General features: G+C 39.2%; 1 protein-coding gene across 10 annotated transcripts in view; it reads left to right on the top strand.

Annotated features, from left to right (window-relative positions):
• The window catches only part of Unc-115a (actin binding LIM protein Uncoordinated 115a), a 52834-nt gene that overhangs the window by 14993 nt on the left and 15566 nt on the right, over nt 1-22275 (top strand). The window lies entirely within an intron of this gene.

Here is a 22275-nt window from a genome sequence, read left to right as displayed (position 1 = left end):
TGAAAACTATAGATTCAGTCAATTCAGTAAAACAGTTGTATAAAATAACTGTTACGGTAATTAGCAAATTTGTCGAACTAAGTACTTTAAATTGACATTACTTTTATAACCCGATTGTAATAAAATAAACCCTATATATTTTTGGAAGCTTCGGAAACCAATAGTGAAAACCGCATCGAAATCGGTTAAGCCGATTCTGAGATTAGCGATTACAAACGCACAGACATACAAAAATTTAAAAAATCGTTGTTTTGGGTTCTATTTTGTTAATAAAGGTTCCCAATAACATTTTTTTAAAATATCTTCCAAGTACAGACACCGACCCTCTTACGATTTTATTATAAGTATAGATGTGTAGATTATTTATTTAAATAACTATATATTTACTTGCTAGAGAAATATTTTTAATATTCTAAATTTGTTTAACAATGACAGAAAAATGATTCTAAACACTGGTGAATAGCACCCCAAACTGAAAAGCCTTCTTAAAATGTATGCGTTTTTAAGCAATAGGGCGGTTTACAGCCTCACTGTTGATGAAGCTTGCTGTGTGCGACCTTCATTCCTGTACACACGTTGCTGCCTGTTGGCGAGCGTTCTAATTAGTACCAGCACGCACGCGCAAGGAGACCTGTGATCACAACCGTGACACCTCGCAGAAGCTCAATAAGATAGGGCATTCTTTACAGTATTCTCTATCGGCTTGTGAAAGCTTTATTCTTTTTAACTATTTTTTTTTAAGAAAAAGTATTGAAAAAAGGCTATAATATTTTATATTTAAGTTTAAACGGCCACTTTGTCAAATTTCAGAGAACTATGCCTCCGTAGGACGATTGCAGTGTCAGACATATTAATAATCTGTTTTAAATATTTATTACAGAACGATTATTATTCTAGTCATTCTTCAGAGGATCACACTGAGATGAAAGACTGGCCTAGTCTTTATGTTAAAATATGTCTATTATGGAATGAAATTAGATCATTGAAATGTTGATTCAAGATTGCTACTAACATTTACATCCATCATTTGTTCATTGAGTGACACTCACCAAATGAAATATTACAATCTATTTTAGGTTCAGGCGTGATGCCCGATATTTTTAGATGAAGGGTCGGCGGTTTCTCTTCCAGGTGTAAGAGGGAGGACGACATCCGGTGCATCACTTATTCATTCCGTTACCATATTTTTAAAATTGGATTTTTAAATAATAGATACAATCTGGGAATGTCGTACTTTCCGTTATTGATGGTGCTATCTCATAATTAATTAGTGTCGTCTGTAAGTAATCGAGACGTTCGTGGACATGAAGCGACTATTTAGTATAATAATTATAATTTAAATTTTTTATTATATACTAATAAATTGCTGAGATTTTCTCGATATTTAGTGCGAAATTTAGAGCCAGTTTGTAATAATTTATTTATTTGTCATATTTTATTGATGTTCTGCAGAAGATAACGACCGAGCGACATTGAGGTGCGGACCTCCCGCTCTAACACGCGACATCTGATCTTGCTATGAGAATACTTTTCACTTAGTTCACTTTATAATTGAACTTATAGTACTGCTATCCGTATTTCTAATTGAAATTTTATTTAATACTAGCGGCCCGCTCGCGGTTTCACCCGCGTGAACTATGTTATTATTAATTTCTCCCTCCATGGCTACGTCCTAGTGACGTGACGTCTATGTAAAATTTGAGACTCCTAGCATTTGTAGTAACGAAATTTCATACAAACTTTCGACCCCAAAAACAACCCCTTAGAAGTCGAATATTGCAAATTCCCGTCTTAGCGAGCACCTACGTCCTATAAATAACTCCTATGCAAAATTTGAGATTCCTAGCACATGTAGTTTCTGAGATTTCATGATGAGTGAGTGACCTTTCGATTTTAGATATATAGATTATCATTTTGACATGATTTCCTACAAATCTCATATATGTATATGTTAGTGTGAATGTAGTGTAGTAGGTCGTAACCTAATTGTGGGCGTGTGAAGCAGTTGTCCATTTACAATTGCTGGCGTTGGAGCTTTGCAAAGTGCGCGAGGTGACGTCATTTTGTGAATACAATCTGAGTATGTGAGGAGGTTATCTAATATTATGTATACGATATTTGCACTGCCGTTGCTTCTCGCTTTGCCGTTTGTGCTCCTCCCCCCCAATACGGCGAAGACAACAGAGTGCAGTTAATGTTTTGATTACATTGTTTACTAATGACAAACACTCGGTAAACAGGTATTATGTTTATTTTGCTGAAATGCCAGTTGTACCTATCTAATTGAAAGGATGACTCATTTCCGATTTTAAAGCTTCAATTTTATGATTATTTAATAATCTTAAATTGAATGTTTTACGGTCTACGGTCTAATAATTATAGAAATACTGTGACATTTCTAATATTTTATATTCGACGCCCGTCTTCAAGGGCATTTATCTGTAGATCGCGTGAAGGTATCAACGGTCCCTTGCAGCTTGTAGCACACGCGTCGCGTCGCGGTCTCGAGGTTAGTTGGTTGCTACTCGCTGGTGTCGTCAGCTGTCGTGAAGGTCGATGACGTCAACTGGAGTCACCTTGAACATATATTTGACTACAGTCAGATGTACGTATTGTATATCAGTGTCCGGTGCCCAATGATGTCAGTGAAACAATAGGTCCTAGTACAGAAGCAATGCGTTCATAGGATATCAAATATGTCAAGAGCACTCACGCTTATCTCGAGGTTAGCATTACACATATCGGAGTCGTTCGATTCTAAACTGGTACAGCTACAAGTGCATGCGCGCACTTAATCCCTTTGGTTCACTTTCGTAGTAGGAGAAACTTTGCACGCTAACTTTTACTTGCTTTTAATTCTGGTTGTGATTTCGTTGTCATCCTACTCTCCCTAAATGATGGTGGTGACTGGTGCAATGGGTTCCAGGGTGCTTTAAAAATATATAATGAAACCTAAGAGGTGACGCTGAAATCTGTGTGTACTGTAATATATTAAGTAGGCTACAAAAAATCAGAAAAAACATATAAATAATATAATGTCTAATAATTAAAGTAAATTACTGTGCACGTGTACATTTACTTTTTGGACGGACAACGTCTGTCGCGCCCCCAGCACACCTATATAACAATTGTTTTATTATTGTTTATTATTATAAGATACTAGCGAACCCGGGCGCGGCTTCGCCTGCTTCAACTATAGGAATATTATATTTATTAAATATATTGATAAAATTATTTTCAGTTATGAATAGAATTAGTAAGAAAATATAAGCCTAAATAATCAAAAAGAATAATAAGTAGAGACATATTATTAGAAAAAATAGCTGAGTTATTGAAATGAACCAACAAAAGAAGTAAAAGTAACTAAAGGATATTCTTAATATTAGAAAAAGTACCTAAAGTTTTCAGTATATAGATATCGACTCTATGAAATAACTAAACATTTCTCTATATCAAATATGACATTTTTTGCGAGCAATATCAAATAAAATAAGAATAGAACCAAGTGTAGTTTAAATTAATTATAAACAGCAAATAATTACATAAAAAATTTACAATAGTTCGAGAATGTATGAAAATTTATAAAACCGTCAACGCCATCTGCTCGTTCGCGTCGGTCATACTATGGCGCCCGAAGGCTAGGTCATTTCGAATCAGTGACATCTCCTTATAGTAGGGGCGGCGAAGAGGGGACTTTGTGGAGTCATTCGAGCGCATCAGATTAAGATACTGGGGATTCCTTGTACTCGGTTACGTACTTCCACCAAATATTAGCTTCATATGTATAGCCGCGCGTCTAGGATAAAGGATCAGATTAGTAAAAAAAAATTGATCATCGGACATTCTCGAGCGCATCAGATTAAGGTAGGGTAAGTTAGTTACATGCTAAATCGTGTATATTCCACTAATCTGACAATTTGAGTGTGACGCAAAGATGGGGGAGGGCTCCAAAGTTGTAAAAAAAAAACGTTATCTGGACATTCTCGAGCGCGGCTAATTTTTTTTTTATTTTGGAGGGAATCATTCAAGGATTACGAAAAATATATAATCTGACAAATTCCGCAAGCCGAAGTAATAGAAATTGATCGATAAAGTTCGATGTACCTAAGAATTGCATATATTCCTCTCACCGTATTTCTATTCCTATCTCCCTCTTTCTTTTTTTTATTAGTCCCTAACTCATCAATAAAGAAGATAATTTAAAAAAATACTTGAAAAAGTATTTTTTTTTGTAGTTTTTTTTCATAAATACAAGTATTCTATTTCAAACATACATTCTTTTAGTTACATTCTATTTCTTGAGCTTTTCTATTGATTACGTTCAATGAATAAAAAAATTGAGGCCAGTCGTGACGCAGGGACACAGAGTGTGACTGTAAAACCAACTGGTTGTGGGTTCAATCTCCATTCCAGGAGATGAAATATTTATTGAAATTTATATTTCCATTTCTTCGCTCTAGTGTCGAGGCAAAACAGTGACGTTAAGTGCTGCTACTCAACACTCAATGCCTTCAAAATTTGGCAGAAAGTGGGGAACAGAGTGTCTTAACCTTAGGTTCCCTCTGCCTACCCTGCTGTGTACGGGATACAATGTAAAGCTGACTTGTTTCTTGTATTGGCTTAAAAAAATGTTAATAATTGTCAGATTAAGCAAGTCCCTTCAGATAATCGTCTGATTTTGAGATATCACGTCTAGGGCATGAAGATGAACCATATATACCTTAATCTGACGCGCTCGAGTATTTCAAGATGACGATTTTTTTTTGCATTTTCAAACAACGATTACGAGCTTGCGTCACATCCAAATCGTCAGATTATTACATAAGAGCTTTTTTTTAGGTTCACTTAACACCCCCTTAGAAAATCTGACGCGCTCGACAATATTATTTTTTTTGCCATTTTTAACTCTTACGCACGACCACCTCCACCATGGAAACTGTCAGATTAACATATTTTCATGCTTAAGAAGACGTAGGCAATTGATGATACCAATATCTGACACGCTCGAGTATGTCCATGGAACAGTTTTTTTTTACATTTTTGAAAATCTATAGCCCCTCAACCCACCGGTCAAACGAAATTTTTTATATGACATTTTTTTCTTGTTATCATCTAAGCTTCGCAACCCAATGGGTCTCAATGACGCTCGAGTGACTCCACAGTTTGCTGCTTCGCCTCCCTAACTATAATTATTATTTATTAGAATGTTATACAGAAACTATAATTTCAATCTAGATGAAATGCTAAAAGTGACTATTATATTTATTTTAACGGTCGCGTAGACGGTTGTTATTAACATGGCAGAATAAATTGTATGTCAAATTAGAAATAAGTATTTTAATTTATTAGTATAGATGTGTAATGTAATATTTAATATTATATAGCCTATAGCACTTCTGAAGAATGCAGCTTTCAAACAAACAAACTCTTACGCTTTATTATATTAGTATAGATATTAATGATTTAATATTTTTGCTTATCAATATGTATGTATACCGCGATTGTCTCTGCGAGAGGAAGCAGCGAGCGCTCCCCTCGTCTAATTCCTTCGACCTAGAACACGCTGTAGTCTAATTGACCGTCTCTATTACACTTCCGTGTTTCGTTGCTACGCTTGACAAGTTGCCGCTCTATGTTCAATTGTTTCACTTTTTAACTTGTTATTATAGCATTTTTAACTCTTATGTTTTTAAATCTAAAAGAACATTTGTTCGATGGAGCAAATACCTCCGGTAGCTGCCAGCTGCTACTGGGCGGATGCAGGAATCTCCAAAATGTTTATGCTCTCATGTGTGCTCCTGTTGCCACATCTGATGTTCCTCAATCGCCGCGTACAATATGTATGTAGATGCTTAAATGCATATACAGATATCGTTCTGTACATTTTAATATTTTTAAATAAGTGTTTGAAATAGCAATAGCGATAATATTTTTTTTAGAATGTAGTTAAAAAAAACCTTTTTTAAGTAATTCTAACTCAAGTTTAAGCATAAGGTTAATTTAAAAGAAAATGTTCCATAAACAGACACGTTTGTTTTACGTGTAATACGTGTATGTTCATAAAATTGGCGATGATCGCATCAAGTAGGAATAAAAGAGGACCCAAAATTAGTTGTTGTTAAATTTTTCAATGTTAATAAGGAAGTATTTTCGACGTCCGTACATCATGTAGGCTGATAAGAATGTAGAATTAAAAATTGAAAGTCACGATGAAACAGAATGCCTCTCATTTGTGAAAAACGAAGCTAACTTCAAATGGTTTACTATAAAGAGAAATTTCAAGTTTTCGAGCGCAGTCAGTGGTTCAAAAACAGAAACTCACAAGTTAAAATAGAATTCCTGAAAACTAATAGAAATCGTTCCATTCGGTTATTAGAGTTCATATAGAGAACCTATTGTGTTTCCGTCTCACTCCGTGCACTCTATCGGAGGGCCGGTCGCTCCCAACGCGCGTCATCCGGGTCAACTGGCCGCCTTACGTAATCGCTCTCACTGTACGTCGGCTCGCCTCAGCCTCCATGCCTCCTCCATGCCTGCAATCAAATGAAACAAGAGACGAGTCCCCTAATACCATTAGATTAAACACGATTTAAATGCTTCAAGCGTTTTATATGAGAATAGGCTTAATAGCTCTCTGTCTAGTAGAAGAAAGGTGTTTGAAGTACATTTTTGAATATAAGTGATAGTAATCATCTGGAAATATGTTTTTACAGTTTTGCCTTTTTATAATCTATTCTATTCTATTCTGACCTTCATCGCACCGTTTCGCTCAACCCACATTTTCCTCAAATGTTAGTTAACTACGAATGCAAATATTCTATATTTAGTGTGGAATGATGTCATCTCTTTATCTTATGCAGCTGTGGAGCGCTCCTCGTCGGAGCCCTTATCAGCTTTAGCAGATCTTTAAACAAATTCCACTTTCTCTCGTGTTGGGGCTACCACCACTTCCTCTGATCCTTCCAGCCTGACCAGTCCGTGAGTGGGATCCAGTCACAATTTGTGTCCCTGCGCCACGACTGGCCGCAAACGTCCTTTTTATTTGTTATAATTAAGTACATTTTAAATATAAATGTTTTCTCGTGTCCAAAATGGGTGTTGGTAGAGCACAAGATTAACTGTTACCAGTAGTCAGTGAGTAGTGCTTCCTGCCGCCGCGCTCTCCGGAAGGCGGAGCGAGGAAGCGTCGTCGTCGAGCGCGTGACCGGCTGTTGCACGCTGCCTGCTCGCTGCCTGCACTCACGGACTTTTGAGAACTCCGTACAATTTAATTTCTTACGCTCCAGTCATTAGGCTGACCTATTTCATTATTTACGAGTGTCGTTAATTATACGCCGCTACACTTTGTGAGTTATATATAAGTTTTAATATTAACTCGTTTTAACTTATGCATTAAGTCAGATTAGAAGAATAATTATTCTTTTCTGTTCTAAATATAAATTTACGTATAAATTATATTAATATAGGTATTTAATATTTATGTAAGATTCTCAAACAGCTAGGCAGTTACACACGGCGTCGCAGCCCCGCGGGGATCGTTGTTACGTTTACTATTTGTTTGTTATCATAATTATTTACTTTCTAAGTTACGTTTGTAAAACGATAGATAACTTTGTAAGGACTTTACTTTATTCACTGAGTTATTATTGTCAATCCCTATCATATTTTTTTTTGTTATAATTTAAAAGTAAAACAAAGTACGTTGTTAAACCCTACTGTGTTTTATAGCAGTGTAGTAGCCATGCCCATAGAGCAAAGTCCTGCCATAGATAATATTAGTATCGAGGCCGTCGCGGCGCAGCGGCACAAGGCAAGGCAGGCTCGAGCCCCACTCGAGGAAGTCAAATATTTATTTACGTTTATATTTTAATTTCTTCGCTCTGGTGTCTAGGCAAAGCGCGGCGTTGAGTTGAGTGTACCCTGCTGTAATACGTAGAGTCACCTTCGTAATAATTATTCAGCACAATGCTTATAGTTTTGTTGATAAGTAACTTTGAAAGGTTATTTCGCAACGCCAACATTCCAGCGTGCTCTGTCGTCATACACACGGCGACCGCGCGCGCGCACCTTCTGTTTCATATCGACTGTCATTTCAAAACATTCTCAGAAAAATAAACTGGAGTACGAAAGTATTTCACAACTGCAGGTGCTCGGTAGATAAGCAGCTACTTGTAGTGCCTGCTCTAAGACGCGCCTTCCTCTTCGTAGGATGTCACGGTGAGAATTAAGAAGGACGTGCTCAGCTGGTTTAGTCGCGTCGAACAAATTAGTGATGAAAGAATGGCAAAAACGATTTATGAAGAAATAGTGATCGATAAGAGAGGTAGGAGACCTCGATTGCCCTTCGTAAACACAGTCTCAAAGATGCAGGAGGAAGGTAGTCTCAGGTACCGGAGATAATGGAGGACCACTCCGCTAGGGTTACGGCGTGAAGCTAGATTCCACATTCCACGCCTGCGACTCGCCGTACTGCGCTTCGTGAGACTATCTCTCATCACACAGTACGAGTGTAATACAGCCTACTTCTATTCACTAATTACCTTTTATTCGAATCTTCAAATACAACAAGATTCTTAATTTCTTTAATATAGAAAATAAAATTAAATCATAAATTAAATTAAAATCTTTTAATTTAATTAAACAGTGTTTTAACACTAGGTGCATATGTATCGTAAGATTATAAAAACCGTTAGTTCATAATTTTAAAATTATGAACTAATTACTCCTTTTTTAACAAAAAAAAGAAAAATCTCATTAAAACAACTTTTCCATGTAGGTAAAAAAATTTAACCAAATCAGCTTCACGCTGTATCCCGTACACAGCAGGGTATGCAGAGGGAATATAGTGTTAACACACTCTGTTGCGCACTTTCCGCCGAATTCTGGAGGCATTGCGTATGGCGGAACTCAACGCCGCGCTTTTGCCTCGATCCCAGAGCGAAGAAACGGAAATCGAGTGGGGATCGAACCCACATCCTTGTGCTCCCGAGCTACGACGACCAGTGCGTGGATTTAACGATTCTGTTCATCTAAGCATAACAAAGCAGTAGACGCGTAGTTGTGTACACAGAGTACTGTACTGTACGAGCTCGTATACGAGAGTCACTACGACTGCAAACATTCTAGCCGCGGCTGGTAATGGCGGCGTTGTGTTTCGAGCGATGGTACAGAATTTACTGAATGACTGTTTAATTAACTTGCACTTTTGATATTATATGTATAGTCCTGTAAGTGTTATTGTTTTATTGCATGCGTCGTATCCTTACGCGCATTGGACTATAAAAGTAAATAAAAATAAAGTTAAATCAGAACGACGCGGGGGCCTTGAACTATAAAATTTCAATGAATGCATCCGGTGTTTAAACAGTAGTAGCCATTTAATTCATATAAAAATGTGAACATAATATATATCTTCATCCTGGCATTAATCCCGGCTATTGCCAGGGTCTGCCTTCCTACACAACCTACTCCACTTTGCACGATCTTTTGCATCCTCGGTGGTTAGACCATTGGCTCTCATGTCCTGCATCACGACATCCAACCAGCGCTTCCTTGGGCGTCCGGGAGGTCGCACCCCAGGGACTGGTATAGCAAGGCACTTGCGTCCGACATAGTTCTTAGGCCGGCGCGTAATGTGGCCAAACCATCTCAAGCGACTCTCTAGGAGCTTATCCGCTACGTCACGGACCCCAAGACTACCTCGAATGAATGTGTTGCGTATGCGGTCAGACCGCGTTACGCCGCACATCCACCTCAGCATCTTCATTTCCGTGACGTGAAGCTCTTGAGTGTGCCGAGATAGTGCTGGCCAACATTCGCTGCCGTATAAAAGAACCGGTCGGACGATGCTCTTGTATATCAGCCCCTTGAGCTTGGGCGGTATTCTGCGGTCGCAGACCACACCAGTGACCTCCCGCCATTTGGCCCAGGCAGCGCTTATCCGGCCATGGACATCGTGATCGATGCCTCCAGACTCGTGCATAACGGATCCAAGGTACCTGAACTTCTCCGACTTAACGGCTGGCTCAGGACCTATAAGGATGGTGCTCGAGTCCCGGCTCCCTCAGGCCATGTACTCTGTCTTCGACACATTTAGTTTAAGACCGCCGTTCTCAAGCGTACCCTTCCAGAGGTTCACTTTACGCTCCAGCGTCAGTCGGTTCTCGGCAATGAGTGCTATGTCGTCGGCATACATCATCAGCCATGGAGGCTGGTCCTGGATGTGAGCCGAGACAGTATCGAGCACTACATTGAATAAGAACGGACTAAGAGCCGAGCCCTGGTGAACCCCCACCGTAATCGGGAAGGGTCTAGTGTCGCCAACAGCAGTCCTAACCATAGAAGCGGAATCGTGGTACATGCCCCTGATAATCTCAATATAGGCCTCAGGGATCCCTTTGGATCGCAATGCCCACCAGATACACTGACGAGGCACACAGTCAAAGGCCTTCTGCAGATCTAAAAAGGCCACGTGCAGAGCTCTCCTTTTTTCCCTGTATGCCTCCATCAAAGTTCTGAGGGCGAAAATGGCGTCCATGGTGCCCGATCCTGGCTGAAATCCATATTGAGACTCAGAGACAGTACACTCTCGGCGGAGCCTGAGGTCGATCATGCGCTCGAAGAGCTTCATGGTATGACTCATAAGCTTAATGCCCCTATAACTACCACAATCTTGAACACTGCCCCTTCCTTTGTAAATAGGGGTAATGAAGCTAAGCCGCCACTGATGCGGCATCTTACCAGTGTTCAAGATATGGTTAAAAATGTCAGTAAGCATGAGCACACCAAGAGAGCCCAACGATTTCCACGCTTCGATCGGAATGTCGTCAGGTCCCACCGCTTTTCCGTTCTTCATGCGTCGAAGGCAATTACGTGTTTCGTCATGGGTTATTGGGGCAATAAGTCCGAGGTTAGGCGGTGGGTCGTGATGAAGACTGCATGGGTGCTGAGTATTCAGCAACTCCTGGAAGTAGTTTCTCCACCTCTCCTTCACAGAGGCATGACTACAGAGCAGCGTGCCCTGGGAATCTTTGACGCAAAGACATTTTGCGATATCTTGCGTCACTTTATCCCGGGAACGTGCCAGTTTGTAAATGAGCTTCTGCCCCTCCACAGTTTCAAGTTTATCATACAATGGTGACAAACTTTCACTGCGGGCTCTGGCTACAGCTCTTTTACAGGCACGTTTAGCTACTGTGTACTCCAGTCTGTCTTCAGGAGAGTTGGATTCCTGCCACTTCTTAAAGGCAGCCTTCTTTTCACGAGTCACCTCCTGCACCTCGTCATTCCACCACCATGTCTCCTTGTCGATGACACGTCCTCCCCTAGAAAGGCCAAGAACTCGCCTGCCCGCCGCAATGATTGCCGACTGAGCCCGATCCCAAGCATCCTGAGCAGTCTCGGTGTTCGTCGAAATATCGTGATTTTTCACCTCTGCCAGGAAGTCGGTCTGCATCGGTCCATTCAGCAACCACCACTTGATCCGAGGCCTACGTTTCTCGGCTACTTTCTTCTTCGGAGTGACGTTAAAGTCCATGACAAGAAGACGATGTTGGGCCGTTAGGCTTTCGCCTGGAATGACCTTACAGTTAGTTACCCTGCCCATATGACACCGTCTGGTCAATAAGTAGTCTATTTGAGTTGAGTGGGACCCGCTCTTATACGTGATAAGGTGCTGAGAATTCTTTTGGAAGAACGTATTCACGACGGCCAGATCAGACGCAATACAGGTTCTCAGAATGTTTTCTCCCTCTGCATTGCGAAGACCGTGCCCAAAACCCCCGTGAACACGTTCATACGGCTCAGCAGCCTTACCGACGTGCCCGTTCAAGTCCCCTCCAACTAAGACCACTTCGGTAGACGGCACAGCAAGTAGCACCCCTTCATACTGCTCCCAGAATGTCTCCTTTTCGGCCGCGCTACATCCCGCCTGGGGAGCATAGGCACTGATTAAGTTTGTGATAACGCCCTCAATCAGTACCCTCACTCGCATCAAGCGGTCGGAGCGACGGTCAACTTCAAGGAGCCCATTCTGAAGCTCTTCAGAAAGCACTACCGCTACACCGTTTCTACCCGAAGGTGACCCAGTGTATATAAGCCGGTAACCCTGTCCGATGTTACGGGATTTATTGCCCTTCCAGCGTGTTTCCTGGAGGAAGGCACACTGGACCCGACGTCTCATGAGTACATCTGCGAGTTCCCTGCATCGTCCGGTCAGAGAGCCAATATTCCACGTTGCAAAGCGGAGTTTCCTTCTGGGTACTAGCGTCTTTAGCCGTGCCCGTACATGACACGGTAGCCCTTGCCCACTTGTCACAGGTGTAGGGCGATGTGCCTGCGCGTCGTTTTGCGGCGACGCCCTAGCCGTACAAAGTCTCTTGTTTCGTTGTCGGTCCATATAAGTGGCGGTTGGCGGTTTTTAAATGGAGCGACTGCCGTCTGACCTCCAAAACCCCTTTGTGGGGAAAACCGAAGGGAGAGGAAAATAGAAGGGTAGGATAGGAAAAGGAAGGAGGGAGCTAAGGAAGGAGGAGAGGGGGGGGGACACCATTCTTACGGACTGGATGAGGATATAAGAGTGGCGGCTCGAGGATCCGGGGTCGCGTGTGAACATAATATATATATATATATATAACGAAGCGGGTACGCGTGGGCATTCCTGATTCGTTAGGTCTTCCTCTATACTCGGATCGCGGAGAAATCAGGTGACGTCCCCGTACAACCGTTCAGTATGCCACTCGAAGACTTCGACTCTTTAAAAAAGGTCCTCAAGTAATAATTTCACACATTGTCCAATTTCAGTTCATTTTGGTAAACGTTTCGAACTTTATTGGTACTAAAATAGGTACATTTTTGGGTGGCGTTTAAACACAGTCTTTTAATATTGTTTGTTTCTGTTTCGGTATCAGTTTACTTGAAGCTTGACTGTGAACGGGACTGTTTGTGGGTTCGTTCCCACTCGAGGAAATGAAATTTCCTTGAATTTATATTTTTATTTCTTCGCTCTGGTGTCGAGGTAAAGCGCGGCGTTGAGTTCTGCTAATCAACACGCAATGCGTCTAAAATTCAGTGAAACGTTTGACATGCAAACATTGTGACATTGGGTTAAAATAGTTGGTAGTAAAATGAGATCGACAGATAGTGCCAGTCTCATTGTGGAGGCAGAGACACCTAGTGTTAAGACACTCCGTTCCCCGTTTTCCACTGAATTTATGTTTCTAGGCAAGTTGTGTCATCAATATGTCATCTCCTTAAGCGAGGACGGAGCCGACAACGACCTGCGCCTCGACTGGAGCCGTCAGACTTACGTCATTTTAGCAAAGCTGGAATTTTGACTATTAGTCTAATATGTAGTTAAGACAGTATGCCTACGCACCAACTTGAAAGTGGGGCCCTTTCAGAGGTATCTCTTCGGTCTCTGTCTGGGAAGATGATTGAGCCATCGGATTGGTCTGTGTGCTTTTTTGGGGTGTTGAAATAGTCCTTAAATAATATAGGGTAAAACCGGGATAGATGCCGCAGTGGGATAGATGCCCCATTTTCAAAATACCTAACTTCCCGAACTCGCGACAAAAAAATAATTGTACAAGCAGGAGCCACAGTCTTCCCGCACCAAAGTTATTCATAGACATTCGTGCAATGAGGACGCGTTTAGCACATTTGAGTAAATATCTCCGCGGCGAAATTCGTGAACGCGTCAAAGATTTAAAGGTTAATATTTTGCGTTGTGTAACTTTATAATTTGTAATCAATTACGCTATATTTTTTATTACGTCGATGTACTGGTTCATTAAGACTGTATCTAGGTGCTTATAGATTCTATTTTGTTTATAATTTACAAAAAAAATTCCTTGGCATCTATCCCTATCACAAAGGATAGTTGCCCTGATTTTTCGAGGTATAGGTGCCCTTAGGGGCATCTATCCTTTTATACTCAGTATATGGAGTTAGGTATATATTTTTAAAATATTTTTTAAAGTATTTATTAAATTAGCATTTTTAAACACAAGAAAGATATAGCTAAGAGAAAGCAAAAACAATTGAAAACTAAGTTAGACTGTTTCATTAGAATCTTTAGAATGTTTCGAAAACTATAAATATACGAAGTCGCAATCCGACTGGATTCAATGTGTAATGTGTCAGACTGGCTACATGAAACCTGTACATTTTTCAGAAATTATTGCGCAAGATGTGGAAAAATAAAAACCCTATCTGGCTAAATTTTAAATTAATTGGAATAACGAATAATTATTATTTGAGATAATTAGAGAATTAGATTAGATGATTAGAATAGATAACTAAAAATTATATTTTGTTCTTTTTAATATAAAAATGTATAATTGTGCAATGTGGAAGTTAGTATTTATGATATTATAATATTTTAATTTATAATATTAGTGTTTTACAACAAAAAATATTAAGAATTGTAATTTTGTTGTAAAATTTAACTTAAAAAATATGATAATGGATGTTGAAACTTAAGAATTTATATTTTAGTTACACAAATGTTTAAAAATTTTAATAATGGTTACCTATTTTTGTGATATTACAATTTAATAGCAATTATAAGATTTTAAAAAACACTATATACTTTTTATTATTATGATTATGTTTGTTGGAAATTAAATTGCTGTTTTAAAATTAGAATTATTTAACAATTGGTTTGGTTTTTTCATTTAATCGGTATAAAGTGCACCTACTTTACTCTGCAGGCATCTATCCTCCCCAGCATTTTCATAGTGGGGCAACTATCCATATAGGTGGGCATCTATCCTCAAAATTAGTGTTTCACGAAAAGCTATTTTTTGCAAAATCTATATTTGATTTGTTAAAAAAATATATAAGTAATTCATCACAAAGGATTGAGCTAGCTAAATAAATAAAAATTATTCCTATAAAAAATATATTTTATCTAATTAGGTGGGTATTTCAAAAAGTAGGGCATCTATCCCGGTTTTACCCTATTTAAAATTAAAGCTTGATAGTTTAACGTCATTTGCCCCAATTTAAAACAACCTTTAGAACGTCTGGCTGGAGTAAAAGCCCACATAATGGGTCTGGTAAGAATAATTATATATAGGAGTTTACATTATTCTTAAAAACATATTTAAAAACGAGCGTTTCTACTTTAACGTAGCTGTGAGTTGGCGTTATATCCTCAAACTTTCCTGGGACCCTGGGATCACAGTCTAATATACATATACTGAATCGACCGCAACTCTCAGAGCTTACTGTACACCGCCACGTGGACCGACCTGCCTCGCGCGACTGTTAGTAATGTCAAGAGTGACGTTTAGTATTTAAGCAAAAGATGCAGTAAAGTCTCGAGTAAGGCTGAGAGTGGGCGGCCTTGGCCCGCGTCGACGTATAAGGAAAACGTTGTGTCACCACAGGTAAAAAGATAATTCTCGAATGTTATTATAATATCTGCAGCTTATCATTGACATGTTGATATATACAAACACGCATACATACTATATATATTTTGGTAGAGTAAAGTGATTGCAATTAAACAAACTAAACTAAAAAAACTACATATTACACTAAATTACGCACTATTTTTATGTGTAAAAATAATACGGCCGAACCTTCGGCCAAGCCGAAACTAAGTAGTTGTTAGGCAGTTTAGGTTAGTCACTCTGCTAATTATTGTGGTCCATGAGTTATAACTCAGTTTATGAATTCCAAATGATTTATAACAAATGCATGCATTCGTATCTACGTCCCAAAAATACTTTAAATTTGATTTCTTTGTAGTAACAAAAGCATTTTTTTATATTATAGCCTCTATTGCTTCGGAGATGATAGGGATAAGAGCGTGGTTTAATTCTTGTCTTTTTTGAACAAAAGTTATTTCAAATTCAGATATTCATTTGAGAGCCCATTTATTTGATACGCTACACGATATAAAATGTCAAATTAGTCAAAACTTATGTTAGTGAGTGTTATATCAAGCCAACCATAGAAAAATATTTTTAGAAGAATTGCAAACCGTCTAAATGCTTTCAACACTAACTAAGCCATACGTCCATATCAACATTTCCTATCCTACAAGATTAAAATTTTAATTATAAGATTTCAAAAATAGATGGAACAGACAAAATTTTTATTAAACTGAGGTTCACTATGTAGTGTTTGTCGTGGTGCAGGATCACAAGGTGTGAGTGTAAAATCGGCTGGTTGTGGGTTCGATCCCCATTCGAATAAATGAAATATTTATTTAAATTTATATTTTCATTTCTTCGCTCTGGTGTTGAGGCAAAGCGCAGCGTTAACTTCCACCACTCATCAGAAATGCCTCTAGAATTTGACAGAAAATATGTAACAGAGTGTCCTAACACTAGGTTGCCTCTGTGCCTTGCTGTGTGCGAGAGACAGCAATATCGAATCGAGCGAAGGAGGACAAAACGTTTTTAACATACTTATTTGGTTTAAATTTTTCTATGTAAAATTTAGAGAAATAATATTGTGGCACAATCATTTTGGCATGGTAGCTTGAAGTCAATTTCGTAAAAGACTAATGTGCTGAATCCTAGAAAACTGACTTACTTAGAGTAGTCAGAGAGAACGGAGCGTCAAACACTACGGTCTCTACGTGCCTCTTTCGCCTCGTCCACTGCTATAAACCTCTTCATACATGCCCTCCGGGGGATCCTCATGCATTTTACGCGACCTTCCTCCAGTATCTTTGATACTGTGTTTTCGAAGGTCAATCGAGGTCTCCCCCTATCTCTCTTACCACTTGTTTTCGGAAGCTAGCCAGAATCCGATAGTGAAAACCGCATCGAAACCAGTGAAGTCGATTCTGAAATTAGCGATAACAAACGCACAGACAAACGGACAACCAGATAAAAAAATTAAAAATCATTGTTTTGGGTTCTACTAGGGTAATAAAGGTTTCCAATAACATTTTTTTTAAATATCTTCTAAGTACGTACAGACACCGACCATCTTACATCAGTTTCTCAAGAATAGCTCACGCATAATTTCGGACACGGAGATACTCTACTACAACATTACAAACCTTACTCATACAAGTAAATACGTGTCTGTGGTTGTGGTTGCAGTTGTGCAGACAGTGAAAGCTTATTTGATCCGAGCTGATGTAATTACCGCCTTCGCTATCACGGCACGAGCGGCACTTACCTGCCGCTCGTATGTGTATGCAATTGGAACGAACCATATTGAGCTCTACTACTAGGTGAACACCTACTTTAAGTTACGTTCCGCGGGGAAGTGTAGATTTAGTGTGGCGTCTCCGTTCACATACTGTAAGCAATCCCCCGCGCGAGCTCGTGTGACGCTGCAGCCGCCCACGGCGCGAGGTCTGACCCATATTCCGCAATTGCGGTAATAGCTAGTTAACCCCCGTCGCCCGCAACGCCTCAATTCAATTATGGGTCACGTTCTACAATAATTGCTATATATTATTGTTTCAACTCTTAAACTTTTTTATACAGGTGGAAAGTATGTAAGGATGGCGTCAAGTTTGAGTTAGTATTTTCATTTCTCCGCTTTAGTAACCGCTTTAGTAAAGGCAATCCGTGGCTTTGAGTTGAGAAAATTAAATATGAAAAACAAATCAATTTCCAAAACACTTAAATTATGATTTATTTAATGCGTTATGCAAACTAAAATAATTAATCCATTTTAGGGTTTTGTACCTTAAAAGGAAAAAAACGGAACCATAGCTCATAGGGTCACTTTTTTGGTCGTCCGTGAAGACCATTATACTTCTGATATCAGATATTCAGGATTACAGGTTTTTGCAGCACAGAAATTAAGCTTCTAATACAACGCTATCAAACGATATGAGCATTTATACATCTTTTTGCTTCATTTTGTATGAAATTTACCGCTTGCTTCCCGTAAACTTAAGTTAATTTTATTTGCCGCATCATCAAAACCTCAACATGAGGTATTTCCCAATCATAATTCTGAAATAGGTGCTGACTCGTCTGTGGACGAGTCCGACTCGCGTTTGGACGGTTTTTTCTTAAATACCCTTAATTAAACATTCGTATATTTGAAGTGGGCATAGCCGCACCGGGGCCGCTAGTTGTAAATATATTTGTATTTATGGTTTACTTACATGAGTGACATGCGAGGCTAATCGAGATATGTTCGAGTTACGAGGGCAGCAGAGACGGAGTCACTCTCACGCACTTCGACTGACGCTACAATTTGTGGCAGTTTCTCTCGATGATGAATGAGCCAGCCGACGAGGTACCGACGTGCCTCGTAGTGCAGTGCCGGCGCGTGCTCTTCTACTCGCGTGCCCTTCTTTTGTTTACCCTAACTTTAAAATAACGTAAATATAAAAGAAACTAGAGGTACTAACCACTACCATGTTTGTTACAAATGTTCTTTCTTTGGCGCCCTTTTTTTTTGCAGTTTCACTTTTACTAGTCTTTTGTTTAAAATATACATATATTTGTAGAAAAAATATTTTACATTTTGTTTCAATTCCTAATTTGTGTATATTAATTGTGTTTGATATGGATGCGTAATGATGTAGCTGCACTCTGATCTACTACAGGGTGAGTCATATTGAACTTTCCGATTTCAATAAGGTGTGTATTAAAAACAAAGCGACATGCAGTAAAAATTATTTTATTGTTTGAAAGCACATAACATGCAGTTTTAATTTAGTTGGTTTTAAAAATGATATCCTGTAAATGTCTACCTCCATTGACCACACACTGCTGAAGCCTTTCCCGGAAGTTGTCCATTACTCGTCGAGTCATATTCAGCGGAATAGCATTGATTTCTTCCGTGATTGCAGCCTTCAGTTCATCGATGGTTCGGGGACGATGCGTGTACACCTTTTCCTTCAGGTAACCCCAGAGAAAGAAATCGCAGGGGGTTAAATCAGGTGATCTCGGCGGCCACCCAACGTCACCTCGCAAAGAAATGAGATGACCGGGAAACATTTGTCGCAGGATTTCCATTGAACGCCTGGATGTATGGGCTGTAGCACCATCTTGTTGTAACCAGATGTTATCGTTGTCATGATTCTGCGTTAATTCCTCCAATTTCGGTTTCAGAAAAGTTTCAAGCATGTCGCAATACCGAGCAGAGGAGAACGCACGCTGTGTTGTGATCACGGAGCCGCCATTTTTAATAAACTCTTCAACTACGAACGCACGATGTTGTCCCGACCAAGCCATTGCTCACACTAAAACTGCATGTCATGGCGCGTCTAATGACACCATCCCCACCCTTCTACTCCTTCCCTTCTTCGTGCAACGTCCTTCCAAAACCGGAAAGTTCAATATGACTCACCCTGTATTATAACATCTTAGTTTAGAGTCTGAACTGAGACGGCTTACTCTTTGCGTTTGCTATTTGCCTTTGCCTCCTCAATGAAATAAAATTTCTACTTGTGTGTAAAATGGTTACGAAAAATTATACGTGAATTATATTTGTGCAATGAGTTGATATCATATGCATAGATTAATTATATTTAGTAACTAGCGGACCCGGACGCGGCTACGCCTGCTTGAAATATAAGAATATAATTTCTATAGAAATATAATTTCAATCTAGATGAAATGCTAAAAGTGACTATTATATTTATTTTCATAAGGATGAATATCAAAATGACGCGGCAACGAACGCGGTCGCGTAGCGACGACGGTTGTTATTAACATGGCAGAATAAATTGCATGTCAAATTAGAAAGTATTTTAATTTATTAGTATATATGTGTAATGCAATATTATATAGCCTATAGCACTTCTGAAGAATGCAGCTTTCATACAAAACAAAAACAAAGTAAATCGATCCAGTAGATCCAGAGATCTTAGCGTTCAAACAAACAAACAAACTCTTCCGCTTTATTATATTAGTATAGATTATAATATTTTTTAGCTTCACGCAATACGTGTATCCAGTAAATAGGGTAAGCAGGGAACTTAGTGTTAGGACACTCCATTCCCCATTAAGTCACTTCCGTTTCCCACTTCCCGCCCAAGCTTTGCCTCAATTATTACCTATAAAAGTAGGTATATTTAGGTGAAAAAGACTTTAAAAGCAGTGGAATTGTGTCAAACCTGAACAGTTGCTTGTAGGCGATAGCCTTGATTGGAAGGTATCTAGTGTGTAGTGTTGTTATTGAGTGATACATGTCACTTATTGTACTTACGTGGAACCTCTATCTGAGTACGTGTTTTATCGTGTTTAAAAAAAACGTTAACCGCTTCCGATTTCTAACAATATTATATATTCACTTATGCCTTTATTGCAAACGATATTCTATTTCTTATGATTTACCTTAATAAGTAATATGCCAAATATTACTTACTAATGTTCAGAACAAATATTTCTTATAAATACCATGGTAGAAGAAACCTAGATTTAACTCGCACTGTTGAAACACTGCGTGTTAAGAGGTCGAACTCAACGCCGTGGATCGTCTACCAGAGCGGGGAAAGCAGAACAGAGTGGGAATCGAGCCTAGAATCATAGTCAGATCCTGAAGTGGCGTCACGATGCCCTCACCGCGACAGCTTCAAACTCATATGCTATAAGAACAGGTACTCCCTCCTGTGGCCGCCCAGAGCTCATTGTCCGTATAATTGAGCTTCCTTACACGTGTCAAGTCTAGTAACAACTATTTCACATAAAAGGAACATTAACACCTGTTGCAGTACTGCAACTTCAGCACATCGTCTCATGATACAAGTACGAGCAAAGTATTCATTTTTTATTATTTATTGACAGAAATGAATGTTTACATATTACATAAGTATAATAATCGGGTCGCAGAGCGGGCACAGGTGTCCGCGGGGCCTGGCCATTACTGACTTATATAGCGTTTTATACGTCCATCTGAAAAGTGTTAAAAATATATCAATCTTATAAAATATCAGTCGGCGGTTAAAGCTTCAATGGCACGCGCATGGAGCATATAGCATACCTGCGCCGCCGTGTCCGCTGCGAGGGGATCCCGACGTTGCTCTAAATATAGCCGTACCTTTGGCCTCGCGCCAGCTGGAATTCCAGCGGCGTGCCGCGCGTGCCCAGCACGCCTGCCGGCGCTGCTAGATACTATGCAACCCTGAATTATTATTTAATACACTGAATTACGTTCGTGTTTTAATATAATATATGATTGCAAATATATTAAATTTGTCGTTTTTTAACATACTGCCATAGATGGCAATAGTCCCATACAGTCAACAGATATCTGCTTAGAATCGTTTGAAGCTAACAGATAATCCAAAATGACTGTTACAAAGTACTGTCAATAATAAACAAATAATGTGTAATAAACTATTCAACGTGACTGGCACGCTCGGGGGGTTGGGCTCCGGAGCCCGGCATTACCTAGTACGCAACGCAGTGGCATAAAGCCACTACTTAACGCCGGTTTTAAACACCGGTTCAGCTGTAGGTTTAACGGGCTAGGAGGAGCAGCATTACAACGAAACACTTCGCTCAGCTCTATTACTACTAAATATTATTCGCTATGTATTTTCTGGAAAACATTTGTTTCACAATGAATGGAACATTACACTTAACACTCCTTTTACATGTCTCTATAGTTATTTGTTGTATACACTGTGATTCTAAACGTGCCACACACCGACTCGCTGTGGGGGACGGAGTGTCTCGACATTAGGTTACAGGATGCAGTGGGAAGCTAAAAATATGACAAAATCACCGGTTTAGTGGCGGTTAATTTCTATGAACTAAAGTAATAGTAACTAAAATAACTATATAAAACAGCACCACCGCCTTCACATATCATATTTAAAACATGAAACTAGCTTCAGCCTGTTGCTTATTTGGATCCATAGTATTCAAAATATTATAAATAGATAATAATGTTGTAGACCGGCATCAGTGCAGTTACATACGAGATATCTAAAAAGTAGTAACTCGAGATGAAGATTCGCTCGCGGCTTCGCCCGCTTTAACTACTAAATTATTCATATAATGTATGTTTGCAAAGCACTTAAGATAATGTGAAAATTAATTAAACCCTAATGCAACCCAAATTTTCGTAGTTCCAATAAGGATTTGACAATTGTTTAAAAAAAAACACACTTAAATAAATAACACAAACAAAAGAAATTATAAACAACAGACTACCTACTATTCTCTTACCCAAAAATACTTAAACAAAAAATGTAACCAAGTATGTCGCGTGGAAATACATTATAATTATTGGATAACTCCAAAATACGTGCAATCACTTCTAAATTTACTTTGCCAGGCGCAGAATTGAAGCATTCTCTGGTCCAACTCCGTAGTAGCTCCGAACGACACC

Source organism: Heliconius melpomene, chromosome 19, assembly GCF_056956725.1.
Source record: "Heliconius melpomene rosina isolate 202511_hmr_F chromosome 19, ASM5695672v1, whole genome shotgun sequence".
In the NCBI taxonomy this organism is placed as follows: Eukaryota; Metazoa; Arthropoda; class Insecta; order Lepidoptera; family Nymphalidae; genus Heliconius; species Heliconius melpomene.
Note: the sequence above shows the minus strand (reverse complement) of the source record. Positions and strands in the feature narration are given on the sequence as shown.